General features: G+C 37.1%; 1 protein-coding gene across 3 annotated transcripts in view; it reads right to left on the reverse strand.

Annotated features, from left to right (window-relative positions):
* CNTN3 (contactin 3) overlaps positions 1 to 15,273 on the reverse strand; it is a 339,239-nt gene that overhangs the window by 197,224 nt on the left and 126,742 nt on the right. The gene's annotated exons all lie outside the window — the stretch shown is intronic.

Below are 15,273 nucleotides of genomic sequence, written 5' to 3' on the forward strand. Positions count from 1 at the left end.
GGACACCTGGGTGATATCTGGCCTTCAGAATTGTTTTGTTTGAAGCAGAATTGGCCCATGTAGTGTTTTCATAAAAAAATTTAGTCTCTAACATTTAAAAAGTTAAGACATTTCATGTTCAGAATGGATTCCTGTTGATCTTGAAAAGTGTTCAGCTTTGGTAACAATGTTCCTGCATTTCCTCACTTGTTACATCATTCACTAAACAAATACTGAGTATCTACTACATTCCAGGCACTCTGTCAGACTCTAGATGTAGCAATGAAAAACAACAGTCTTTCAGTACAGTAAGGAAGAGAAAACTAAAAACGCATTCAATGTCAGATAAGGATCAAGAATATGGTGAACATACAGAGGATCGAAAGGATTTGCTTTTCAGTAGTCTGTTTAGGAATTCACATTAAAACAGTGACCTGGATGAAGTGAGCAAGCTGTACAGATCTGACAGAAGCCCTGAGGTGAGGGCATTCTTAGCATAGTAAGGAAGGACAAGGTTAGAGGGGCTGCATTCAAAGACACAGTAAGAAACGGTAAGAGATCTCACATGGGAAGCAGGAGAGGGCCTTGGGAGCCAAGATAATCAGTGAGATTTATTCTTATTCTAATGGGAAACCGCTTGGGGTTTGAGCAGAAGAGATTGATTTGACAAGTGTGGAATCAATCTGCTTCTTGGGTGGAGAACAGAACACTGTGCGCAGTGGTGGGGGCAGGGGTGGGAGAAGAGGGTAGGTGGCACTAGGAAGAGATGTGGAGTAGAAAGGTGAGAGGCAGACACGACTTACATTTGAATGGCAGCAATATGGAGAATGAAAAGTGGTCAGCTTCTGGGTATACTCTGAAGGTAAAACTAAAAGGACAGATTAAAGAATATGTGTGGAAGGTAAATAAGGGGAAAAAGAGCTCACAGATGACTCCGCTTTTGGGGCTGAACAATGCAATAAATGTGTCTTTTTTCCATGGGCATCAGATGAATTACCATTTTTTTATTCAAGTATAATGAACATACAGCATTATATTAGTTTCAGGTGTACAATGTTGTGATTCAACAATTCTAGACGTTACTCCGTGCTCGTCCTGATGGTGGGGTAGGAGAATCCTAAACTCACCTTGTCCCACTGATACATCTAGATAACAGCCACATCAGTGCAACTAACCCAGAAAACAAACAAATGTGTCTTTTATCAAAGTGGTGAACACTGGAGAGGAGCAAGGTTTCTGGGAAAATCAAGATTATGGTTTGGAAATATAACTCTGAGATGTCAGCTTATATCCAGAGTAGAATCGGCAGGTGGTTTTCTGAGCCACAAGTTTGGGGGACAGGTCCAAGCTGGAAGTACGAAGTTAGGAGTAAATAAATGACAAAAACTAGGGAAGGGAGCAGTGAGCACTCCCTTTAGGAAAAGCACGCCAGCATCTCCAGCCCATCTCAGACCCTACTAATTCTTATTGCTTACACCAAGCTTATTTCACTCATTTACAGTATCATCCTAGGTGACCAAATTGAACAGAATTATAAAAAAGCCTAAGAAATGATAGGAGACATCTAGTTCTACAAGTTACCTTGCAGCGTTTGTTACAACAAAAATTAAGTTGGATGCATAGCTGGGCAAAGAAGTAAGGTGAAAAGCAGAGCAATTAATTCTAGAGCTTTTGCTGGGGTTGCTGGGAATGAGGGTGTGGGCAATGAGAGCATTAGGCTTGAACGGACCATGTGAAAACAGAAATAGGTTTTGGGTCTAGGAAGTGGCATTTTGGAGATAAGCCCTTTCGCACACAGCTGCACGTCTGCAGGGCTGCAGTGATGGCTAAACCCATCCCTGGAATGAGGGAAAAGACTAGGGAGTTAGTTTGTCCTCTCTCTCCTAGGGTGGGTCTGTGGTGGCCGTGAGGGATTTGGAGGGCAGAGACACTTCAATGAAGAATTCACAATGTGGGACCTAACACTTCACATGGTTCGGGATTTCCTGTGCAGTTAAGATGGTTGACCCTCATTATTTATGAATTTCATGTCTGTAAGTTCACCTACTGCCTAAAATTTATTTGTAACCCCCAAATCAGTATTTGCAGTACTTTGGCGGTCATTTGAACACATGCACAAAGTGTTGAAAAGTCTGAGTCGCACCCTGTGCACATTCCCAATTGAGGTTGAGGAAGCAATGGTCTCTGCCTTCTTGTTTCAGCTCTCATACTGTAAACAAGCATCCTTTATTTCTGTATATTTAATGCCATGGTTTTTGCGCTTGTGTGCTTTTGGTTGACCTCACGGTTTCAATGGACCCCAAACATAGGGCTGAAATCTATCTCATGTTCTTATGCATAAGGAAACTGTGCTGTGCCTTAGGGGGAAAAATATGTTTGTTAGAAAAGCTTTGTTTGAGCATGAATAATAGAGCTCTTGACCATGAGTTTAATGTTAATAAATCAACACTGTACATTCCGCAAGATTCCTTTAAACAGAAACATACATAAAACAAGGTTATGAATTGATTGGCTGAAGATAATGTTGTGACCAGAGGTTTGCAGGAATCTAACCCTATATTTCCCTGAGGAGCAATGGTTCAGTATTCGCTAACTTGTGTCAACAGTGACTTTATGGAAGATAACTACCATAAATAGTGAAAACTGACTATTCACATTGGGCTACCCAGAACCAATATAGTAACATAAAACAGTTCCTAGGTTGGTTATACCCCTGAGGTTCCTGGAAAAAGCAATAAAATCTTCTTGGTATGGACACTCCTTAACCCAAGGCTAAAGAGAGTCTCATGTTGGCCTGGGTAGGCAGAAATTCTACTGGAGATCATATTCACATCAAAAATTATTTATGAAAAGATGGTCAATGTCACTCATCAGGGAAAAACAAATCAAAAGCACACTGAGATATCACCTCACGCTGGTCAGAGTGGCTAAAATGAACAAATCAGGGGACTACAGACGCTGGAGAGGATGTGGAGAAACGGGAACCCTCTTGCACTGTTGGTGGGAATGCAAACTGGCGCAGCCACTCTGGAAAACAGTGTGGAGGTTCCTCAAAAAATTAAAAATAGATCTACCCTATGACCCAGCAACAGCACTGCTAGGAATTTACCCAAGGGATACAGGAGTGCTGATGCATGGGGGCACTTGTACCCCAATTTTTATGACAGCACTCTCAACAATAGCCAAACTATGGAAAGAGCCTAAATGTCCATCAACTGATGAATGGATAAAGAAATTGTGGTTTATATATACAATGGAATACTACGTGGCAATGAGAAAGAATGAAATATGGCCTTTTGTAGCAACTTGGATGGAACTGGAGAGTGTTATGCTAAGTGAAATAAGTCATACAGAGAAAGAGATACCATATGTTTTCACTCTTATGTGGATCCTGAGAAACTTAACAGAAGACTATGGGGGAGGGGAAGGAGAAAAAAAAAAGAGAGAGAGAGGGAGACAGCCAAACCATAAGAGACTCTAAAAACTGAGAACAAACTGAGGGTTGATGGGGGGTGGGAGGGAGGGGAGTGATGGGTATTGAGGAGGGCACCTGTTGGGATGAGCACTGGGTGTTGTATGGAAATCAACCTGACAATAAATTTCTTATTAAAAAACAAAGACTAAATTTCCCTGTGCTGGCTTCAGCAGCACGTATACTAAGACTAAAATGCCTTTTATCCTTTCTTTGCACAATTAGACAAAATATATAATATAGACAGGAGAAAAGTAATTTTCTCATAATATACATACAAGTCATTAATCATAATATAAATAATACTCTAAAATAACTGACCTTTGAAATCTTAAGTTTTACCTGAAATAACTTCTCTATTAGTAGTTTCTACTTTATGGGGGCTTTTATTTAAAAAGTGATTCTTGGGGCACCTGGGTGGCTCAGTTGGATAAGCGTCCGACTTCAGCTCAGGTCATGATCTCATGGTTTGTGAGTCTGAACCCTGCATCGGACTCTGTGCTGACACCTTAGAGCCTGGAGCCTGCTTCATATTCTGTGTCTCCCTCTCTCTCTCTGCCCCTCCCTGGCTCATTCTCTGTCTCTCTCAGTCTCTCAAAAAGAAATAAACATTAAAAAAACTATTTTTAAAAAATGGGAACACTTTTATATTCCCAACAGACCAACAAATCACAGGTTCACACAGGCAATGTCCTGAGCTAATAAACATTATGAAGGAATACCTAAATACTTAAGCCATTAAACAATTAAAATAATAAAGAAAAAATGGGGTTGCATGTCAAACCATCAGAAAAAAACAAGATGCTCTGAATAGAGAACAGGAACATAGAAAAAAGAGCCAGACAGAATGTCTAGACAGGGAAAATACAATCACTAGAAGTAAAAACTCAAAGGATTATTTAATAGTAAATTGGCAGAGATTAATTAGTGATGTAAAGGCTAGAAAGAAGTAAGTAACTGTGAACAGTGCAAAGAGATGTGGAGATAGAAAACCTGACAGACAGGCAAGTTAACAGAGATGCAGGAGAGAATGAGAAGTTTCAAAATATATTCAAAAGAAAATGAGAAGGAGTGGAGTTGCCATGGGGATAAATGAATCTGGAAGATATCTGCTAAAAATTTTTCAGTTGTCATAAGACATGCATCCCAAGATCCAGTTATCATTCCCTGGAACCGTATAGAAATGACAGGAGCTGATCGTGCACAGATAGCATGCACTCTGTGGTAGGCACTGCTCTGGGTGCTTGACACATTTTAGTTCATTTAACCCTCACACCCAGTGAAGTAAATTCCACCGTGAAGCTTTGCTCTGCAGATGAAGAAATAGAAACACAAGCAGGTCAAGTATTTGTCCAAAGTCATGAGGCTGACAAGCTGTGGAGATGCGATTCAAACCCAGGCGGTCTGGCTCCAGTCTAGGAGTGTCTTTAACACTACATTTTGCAGTGAAATTATTGTCTGAAGAACAAGGGCAAATAAACGCACTTTCAGACCAATGGGGGGAAAGAGAAAACAAAATAGCACTGATCATCTACAGAAACATACTAAATAGATTTCTAATAGAGGTCTCAAAGAAGAAAAATGAGTCCAGATGCAAGAAAGCGGGTGCCCAACAGCAATAGTAAATGTGTGAGTGAATCTAAAAAAGAAACACTGATTTGCGTGAAGTAACAGTAAGGCTTCCAGAGAAACACCTACATATCTAATTTCTCTCTTCCTCGGAGATAGTCTCCAAACTAAGATCTACTTGCAATATAGAGGTATGTTTTGAAGGCAGGGAAACAGAATAGCAAAGTGTACTAAAATTTTACAAGCCAGAAAACAGAAGTGATGGTGTTAACTGTTTCACAAAATGGGAGAAAGATGAATGAGGAAATCCCCGAAATGAGCAGACTGACAGGAAGAATCCTCAAAATCCTTAGGAATGGAGGTAGCAGGCACATCTGGAAAAGGAAAGGAAGTGGAGGGGGTGGTAAAATAAAAACTTTAAGCAGCAGATACCCAGATTTCTGGTCTGCCCACCTACAACCAAGGAAGTCTCATTCCACAACAGAGAAAGGGCTTATTCTCTAGAGGATGAAACACTGGATGCCTTAAGTAGACATTACTCGGTTGATCTTGGGAAGCATCTTGTGAGAAAACAGGTGGACGAAATAAATAGATACACCTTGGATACTGCAATCTCTAAGGCCTCTTCTCCCACCACGCTCGTAGAACACTAGTGGCAATGTTATTACCAACCAGGGGGAAGACTGGATTCTTTTCCCCTCTGAAGAATCTGACTGGCTCAAAAGGGAAGAACTAAAAGCACTGATATTTAAGGGGCTCCCAATGAAATGAGCAACAATATGGTTACCTCACAATGACAAGATCCACCATGAAAATGGAGATTTCTGTTAGGGTATTGGTTCCCCACTCTTAGGCCTGTGCAAATAACCCAAAATAACCAGATATCTGCAAGACAATTTCTCATTTGAAAGACAGAAACCAACCAGCATAAAACAGAAACGAAGCTACTTGGGAAAAACATTTTGTATAGGGGAAGAAAACAAAGGAAGAAAACCATCTATCATTCATATCTTCATATGTATATGAAAAGATATTACAACTACTGAACCAAAAAAAGATATAGAGGATATTAAGAGTACAAAAATTCTCTTCAATTGCAAACATTAGACAGCACATATTAAAAATTCACTAGAAGTGTTCAAAGAAAAGGTTGAAAATATTTACCAAGAGATACAGATAAAAGCCCAAAGAAATAAATTCGGATAGAAATGTGTGTGGGTGTTAGTGGTAGTGAGGGTCGGGGAGTGAAGAGAGGAGAGGAGCAATCCATTCTAGGCTATCCAAAATGCAAATAACAATGTACGTGAAAAGGAAAACAGAAAAAACTAAAAAGAGGAAATCATAAGATCTCTCAGAAGTAAAGGACTGATGTCCTAAAACTATAAGGATCCATAGAGTTAGATAAAATGTTAGATATGTTTATATCTTATCTAACATATGTTTTATCTAACATAAAAAAGTTTATGTTAGATAAAATTTGACTCATAAAAATCAAATCATTGTGAAAATCCTACAAACCTCCTCCAGAGAAAAACAGGTCCCTCTATGTAAAGAATCAAAGTGGCATCAGATTTCTCAACAGCAACATTGGGTGCTGAATAACAGGAGAATATCTTCAGAGTACTGAAGGAAAATCATTTTTAATATCAAATCCCTAGAAGGCTGAGTCTCTCAATTAAGTATGCCGTTAAAGAATTTCTAGAACACATGATCTGGAAAAAATCATAGATATTATTCATCCTTTCTTAGGACACTTGAGAATATGGCATTCTAAAACAACAAATACCAACACAGAGGAAGTGAGATGTCAGGAAGCCACTCTGGCCTCTGATGTGCAGGAAAAAGCTAGTTTACATGGGAGCACTCCAAAGACCTCCAGAACAGATTTCTCTGAGAAGATAAAACCGACAGGGTATCTGATGCATCTCAATATCTGAGAGGACATTCAGAAAACTAGCCAAAGTTTTGGATGACGTAAGCATAAAACCACAGAAAATTAAGAAAGTAAAACAAACAAACAAGATTACTTATTTGTGGGAAAAGAAAAATTAAGCATGAAAGAAAAATAATTAGTAATTATACTTTGCTACGAATCTCAGCTCTAAACATTATTTGCAAAGTCATCATCATGTAAACACTGAAGACTGACCTGTCTCAAATTTTGATCTAATAAAATCCTTTGATAATATGCCCTAAGACAATGCATATGAAAATATTAATTGGCAACTGGCTTTTTCTCAGTCCCCCCCCCCCAACTCCTGCCCCAGCTTCAAACAAAGGCAGGTGAAGTGTTTACTTACCTTGGAGGTTTGGATGATGGCTGGGACAGAAAACTGACAGGCTTATGCTCTTTTGAAACTCTCTCTAGTCAAAGTACAGTAGGTGGGATGTAATGTCGATTTCCCCATTTTTAATTTTGTGCTTTTATAAGAGTTATGACTTTAAAATGCTGGATTTCACAAACCTTATGCAAAGGCAATCTCACATTGCTGTGGTTGGCAAGGTGGTGCTCTGAGAGTATTAGGGCATCAGTTCAGAGTTGATGGTCAAACAATGCTTAAAAGTAAACTGAAAGTAGTTTCCTCTAGGAAAGGAGACATAAAGAGGAAATGTGCAGAAGCCTGAAGTTTTCCTTAATTTTTTTAATGGTTATTTATTTTTGAGAGAGAGAGAGAGAGAGAGAGAGAGAGAGAACACAAGTGGGGGAGGGGCAGCAAAAGAGGGAGACACAGAATCTGAAGCAGGCTCCAGGCTCTGAGCTGTCAGCACACAGCCACAGGTCCCCCAGAAGTTTTCCTTAAAACCAGACACAAATAAAAAAGTACATACAGGTTAATACATGCTTATGTTGTTTCTGACATTTAAAAAACCCTGGAAAATCAAAGGAACTGTATCAGTAATGTCTAATTGATGACATTAAAAATTTCAACAAAAAATATTTGTCAGCAATATTTTAGCATTTTGGAGGACAATATAGTTTAAAGTACTGCAAAATACTCTATTGTTAGAAATATTGAATTAACTTTAGACTTTGTTAAACATGCATACTGAAATTTCTAGGGCAATTACTAGAAGAAAATAAATAAGGTGTATAACTTCCAATGTTATTGAGTGGGGAAGAGATTCTCAACCAATCCATATGCGAAGTACACACAAAAAACGCAGAATGAATTAGAAAGCAATATTAGCATATGAACACCTAAATTCTAAGGCAAGTAATTAATAAAAGATAGTTGGTTACCTCATGTGGACCAAAAATATTCCGATTATAAATTTTTATGCATCAAGAAATCACTAAATATACAAAGCAAAAATACAGAAATACTAGGATAAACTGTGAAATCCACTATCATATGAGAGAAACTGATTGTTTAGCTAAAGCATCAGTAATGAGATAATATAATTTCAGCAACAAAATTAACAAGTTTAACCCACTGAACATATGGAGAACACTGCTCTGATCTATGGGACACTAGGTTAGAAACAAGTAAGAAAAGGTGACTAGAAAAACTCTATATGTTTGGAAGTTCAAAAACACAAATCTGATAACTCACAGATCCAAGAGAAATTTCATTCATCATGATGAAATTATAACAGTTATAGAAGTGAACATAATAAATATGCTATTATGTCAAACTCTGGTTTGCAGTTAAAACTGATGTCAGGAAAATTTAAAGCCATACATATTTATATGAGAACAGAAGAATGGTAAGAAAGTAATAAGTTAACCATATAAATTAAGCGATGTAAAAAAGAACAATAAAATAATCTAAGAAGTTGGAAAGAACAATAAAAATAAAATGAATGACATATAAAGATTCAAAAGTGAACATAATGCCAAGTTCTGACAAGTTTTATTAAAAAGAGGAGTAAAATAATACTTAGAATGAAACGGAGTGTACATACAAAGAATGATAATAATAAAAGGAAAGGTTTTGAAATAACTTTTGCCAATGCACTAGAAAATATAAAAATATGGATGAAATTCCTAGTGAAGCCACAACTTTCCATAAAGAAAAAGATAATATGATTACTCCTGTAACTATTCAAGAGATTCAATTAATAGTTAAAATATTTCCTCGGGGTATCTAGGTGGCTCAGTTAGTTAAGCTTCTGGCTGTTGATTTCGGTTTAGGTCATAATCTCATTGTTGGTGGGATTGAGCTCTGCCTCAGGTTCCACATCCACAGAGCAGAAGCTGCTTAGGGTTCTCTCTCTCTCTCTCTCTCTCTCTCTCTCTCCCTCCACTCCTCTCCTGCTCTCTCTCTCTCAAAAAAATTTAAAAAAATATAAAAAAAATAAGCATTCAAAAAAAAAATAAGCATTCAAATTTTTTTTTCCTCAATGAAACTCCAAGCCCAGTTGTTATTTGTAGGTTCTACTTCTTTTTTTCTTAAATTTGTCTTAAATGTTCATTTATTTTTGAGACAGACAGAGTGCAAGTGGGGGAGGAGCAGAGAGAGAAGGAAGCACAGAATCCAAAGCAGGCTTCAGGCTCCAAGCTGTCAGCACAGAGCCCAACACAGGGCTTGAACTCACCAAGTGTGAATCATGACCTTAGCCCAAGTAGGAAGCTTAACTGACTGAGCCACCCAGGCACCCCTGTAAGTTCTACTTCTTATTCAAGGAATATATAATTCCAATTTTTCTTACATTCTTCTAGGGAATATAAAAATAAGAAATATTCTCCAGCTCATTTTTAGAGATGCACATAACTTTGATACTAAAGCCAAAGAAAGGACAGTATAAGAGAAAATAAAAAGAAAATCTCCTATATGAATATATATGTAAAAATGCAAAATAAAATGTTGGCAAATACCCACTTGCATCCATGTATTTAAAAAACTTACATAAAAGCCAAGAGGAAACTAACCCAGGAATAGTAGTTTGATTAATATTAAAAAATATTCACTACATTAATAGTTTAAAGGAGAAAAACAAAAGGAGTATCTCAGTAAAAGTAGGAAAAGCTCTTAAAAGAATAAAACATTCATAATAAAAACTAACCTGAAAAGGATCTGCATTAGTATTTACAAAATCCATAGAAAATGTCCTATCAAATGATGCAATGTTACTCTTAATTTATTCTCTTTAAAATCAGTATCAAGGGGCACGTGGGTGGTTCAGTCCGTTAGTATCCGAATTCGGTTCAGGTCATGATCTCATGGTTCATGAGTTTGAGCTCTGTATCAGGCTCTGTGCAGACAGCTCAGAGCCTGGAGCCTGCTTTGGATTCTGTGTCTCCCATTCTGCCCTTCCCCCTCTCATTCTCTGTCTCTCTCTATCTCTCTGTGTGTCTCTCTCTCAAAAATAAACATTAAAAAAGTAAATAAATAAAATCAGGATCAAGATAGGAATATCTACCATCAAACTATTAATTTAACACTCTATTAGGCTCTTAGAGAAAGAGCAGTGTTGATAAGGCAACAAAAATTCTCATTATTTGCCGATAATACGATTCTCCAAACACAAAGCGCAAAGAAGCCAGAAACAATGACCACACGTTGCACTTGGGTTGGTTAAGAATGGACTCTTCGATCAATTGGGCTGCTAAAGTTGATTTCCCATATTGGAATAATATAAATGGGTACTTACACCTCCTATGATATACAAAATCAATTCCAGATAATTAAATACTTAATGTAAAGAGCATAACATTAAACATTTATAAGTACCTTTAGGAGAATGTCTTTACCATTTAAGGATGAGGGACAAAAAATTTTAAACAACTCGTAAAAGAACACAGGTTATAAAGAGACGGATACCTTAATTCAAAAGTAAGAACATCTGTTCATCATTTGACAGACTCAAGGAAAAAAACAACTAGCCACTAAAAAGATGATCAATCCAAAGTATACAAAGAACTGTAAAAAAAAAAAAAAAGGCTATCATACAGTAAAAAGAAAAAAATCTACATCAACCAAATATAGAAAAGGAGTTTAACGTCATTGTAATCACAGAAATGCAAATTAAACCATAGTGAAACGCAATTTTATATTCACCCGATTTGCACAAATTAAAAAACAGACCAATAACAAGCACTGGCAAGGATGTAGAGCAGCAGACACTCAAAACCTAATGCTGAGGGGACAAAAATGTTGCAGATGTACGCATACTGTATGATGCCACTATATAAAAGTTTAAAAGATTAAAAAGGTACAACAATTTAGCCTGCTGCTTAGAAAAACCAATGTGCATTCTAAGGATAAAAACCACACTTAATTTACAGCAGTGAATCACTATTGAGAGGAGCAGCCAGTGAAGGAAATGTCAGCAGGGTGAGTTAGCAGGTAGGTTTAATTGAACTTCAAATGCTTTAAATCTTAACTGGTGGCTACACTGAAATTCTTTCCAATTTCTCCCTACTATTTGCGTGTCTAACATAATTCATGATTAAAATATAATGCACCACAAAATGACCAAAATAAAAACATTGTAATAAAGAAATATAAGAAATTCAGGAATAAGACAAATAAAACTGAGTATTAATGAAGCAAAGATATTTGGGGGTTTGGGGTTGCTATCCTAAACTGCTGTGGTTGGAATTAAGAATCTGGAAAAAATGTTCAAATATATTAAACACGTATCAAAGATTATACACATGTCACATAATAGCAAATAACTGAGAAATCTATAACTCAAACACTGCATCATTTTAAAAATTTTTCCCTTCCACAGAAGTTTTTTTACTATTCCACAAATAATCTACTGGAAAGGGTTAAGAATGGCTACAAAAAGGAGACCTCTTAAATTAAGAATGACCTTTTTCATTTTCATTTTATTACAAACACGATTTCCAAGCAACTTGAAAATTAAGATAACATTTCCTTGCATTTTCTCCAGTGTTAAAAGTGGTGCATTGACTATCCTTTCATATATTCATTTATCCATGAAGCACATTTTAAATACTTTCTCCATAACTAATACAAACAAAAAGTATCACTAACCATGCAAACATAATCGAGAGAGGAGACATATAGTGAACAATTTGGATGTTTCTCAGTGACAACCCAGTTACCATCCATTTGTCTACAGCAAAGACAGTCAAAATGCCCTGAAGTCATGAGCATCTTACTAATACAAGGGTCTTGATCCTAATTCCATCTTCGGTTAATGCACCACATCCTTTCAAGGCTACCAAGTCAAAGCGAGGCTTTTTTAAAACTGGTGGTTTGAAATCTCTGATCTAGCAAATATTTTCCACTGTTTTTTCCACTGTCTTTGGTCTCTTTACCAAAAGATACCAGTTATATCTCAACTATATCATTTTAAAAATGCACCTTTTACATTTCCAATCTAACATGGCATTAGGCAAAGAATACCCAAAATTCCTTCTTGTCTATTTCCAAAAAACACTTATGAACCGTCCCCTCCTCAAACTGCAAAACCAAAGCAAACCAAAGACTCCCTGTACACCAGCACTGCTAAGCAACTCATGACAAGCACCAGAACAAGAATGTATGTGAGGCTGTTACCACATGTATCCTGATAGGGTGCACCCAAGTGAAAAACTCAAGGATCGTAGCAAACAAACAAAAAACTGACAACCCTTTTTGGGAGAGGCAGTCAACCATGTGCTGTTAGCTTCTCTGCAAGTTTTTGCCGGGTGCGCCAAGGCTGAAAGGTCTTTCTCAGGATGTGTCTGCAGAGAGCAGCCTGGAAGGATAAGGTAATGGCTTTCTCTAGGATTAAAAGCAGGTTGCTTACTGCTTGCTATAAGAGAGGTGGGGTCTCTAAGCCCAGTGTTCCTCAGCTGTGTGTGCAGCATCTTTCCAGCCACAGCTTAACACCTCTGTGGGACTTGAGGGTAAGGAAGCATGTTGCTTGCTGAGCTGTGAGTAATAAAGCCCTCTGTCACTGATCCAGGAATATCGTGTCTTCTGCTACCATCAGTGAAACAGCAGCAGGCTAACTTATTAGCTTGTAAGTAGGGTAAATAAAATCCTAGACTTAACAACTTTATCCCACTTGGCCTGTTAAGTACTGGACAGGGAGACTAGAAGAGGCATGATATAATTTCAGAAGTATTTCCAAACAAGCCATACTCTCTATGAAGGATAGACTGAAAAAAAATCTTTAAAAAATCTGTAATAGAAAAATATCACTGCATAAAGGGAACAATATATTTGGTGAAAGACTCCTAGAAATAGGGAATTAGACTGGGAATTGTACATTCTGCTATAGATCAGAGCAAAGAATCTGACCTCTGCATGTAGCAAAGCAAACAGAGTCAGGGTAATCCACTGATAGCATCTGTTGATAAAAACAGAGTTTGGATAAAATTTGCTTTAGAGCATATTTAAAATATTAAGCATAAAAATGAAAACACCAAATGGAAGTGGGAACAAACACTGCCTGTAGATCCAAAAGAGCATTTCAGAAAACTGACTATATCCTCAAAAGAATACAAACAAATAGATGTGGCCTCATCGAAGGACGAACAGAAATTCAAAGGAAAGAACAGCCTGAGGTAAAACGTATTTCAAAAAATAGGACAAAAAAAATCCAGTACACAGAGTATCAGTGCCTTTTAAATATGAGTAAATCAAACATAAAACTAAAAGATATAAAAGAAGGAAAATTTCCTAAACTGTGTACAAAACATGCAATTATAATAATAACTCAAATTCTAAGCAAAGTAATTTTAAAAAGAGCTAAATGTTGCTGTATGCTAGAAATATGCATGTTTTTAACTAAAGGGATGAAGAAAAATTATCACATATGCAACCAAGTGAGACAAAAAAGCAACAAAAAAAGGAAATGGTGGTGAGCTCCCAAGAAACGGAAGTGAGTCTGATCTCAGACTTGTGTTCAGCAACACTAACTCCATAAGACAATAGGACATCATATGGGAATTCTTTGGCAGTTTGGGGATTCAACCTTTGTACTAACCAGAAGGTATCTGCATACTCAAGTCAAAATAATGACATTCTTTAAAATGTAATACGATGAAACAGGGGCAGCTGGGAGGCTCACCTGGTGATGCATCAAGACTCTTGATTGCAAATCAGGTCATGATCTCACAGTTCACCCTGCATCAGGCTCTATGCTGATAGCACGGAGTCTGCTTGGGATGCTTTCTTTCCCTCTCTTTCTGCCCCTCACACATGCGTGCACTCTCAAAATAAATTTTAAAATATGATGATACATAGTTCCGTTTTTAAACGTGAGTTATTAAATAGTAAATGTTTAAAAATGGAGATACTAAAAAAATAAAAATGCAAGAATGGGAAGAGGTCTCATGGCGGGCACTGAAACTAGGTAAAAACACTGATACCTCATAGATTCTGGCAAAATTCTGGTTAAAGACAATATGCACATATTAAATCATTCATGAGAAAAATATTATATGTATACTTAGTATATACACACATACATGCATATATACATAGTGCCTAATATATATGCTTGCCCTGTATGTGTATACACACACACACACACACACACACACACACACACACACACACACCCCTCTATGAAAACGGCAGAACAACAATTTAAATCAATAACCACAGAAATCACCAGGACAGCAAAATATACAGGAAGGGAAAAAAGGAACGAAACTTATTGTTTAAAATGGAGTAACTCTGAAAAAACAATTTAGATTTAAAATTCTGGCTATTAAAAGAACATATACAATACTAATTGGTAAACTTCAAGGCAAACTTAAATTTGTATGATATAAAATCTAGCTTTCAAAGTACTCAGGAAGGTACAGCTTTAAATCAGAGAGCCAGAAACACTGTTCATCGAAGATAACAAAGTGAAAACAATGGAAAGAGCAAGTAAGTATGCAAACAGAGCATGCAGAATATAGTATCAGGAGCAAAACCAACCATTGTCATTATAAAGAACAGAAAGCTGCAGAATAAACCATGCATTAAATGACACATCATCAATTTCTTAATGGCTTGTGGCTGTGGGGAGACAATACTACCACATTATAAGAACACATGCATTCCAATTTCAGAATTACTGAGGTATATGTAAAGAACTAAGAGAAACCTTACAACCAAGGTAACCCTAAGATGCATTACATACAAAATATACAGCTAAAGCAAAGGAACAGAAACTAAAAGAAGCAAAAAGTAGAAAGTAGTCACAAGATATTATCAGGAAGATAAAAACTAAATGAGATCTCTGGTCCCAATTCAGAATTCCCTGGAGAAAGGCTGTGATTTTTCTCAGGTTGGGCCACAAGTTCACCCAGGTCCAATTAACACGGTACAAAGCTGGCCTCCAGAGCCCTGCCT

Source organism: Panthera pardus, unplaced genomic scaffold, assembly GCF_024362965.1.
Source record: "Panthera pardus isolate Hobbes unplaced genomic scaffold, ASM2436296v1 HiC_scaffold_8, whole genome shotgun sequence".
Lineage (NCBI taxonomy): Eukaryota > Metazoa > Chordata > Mammalia > Carnivora > Felidae > Panthera > Panthera pardus.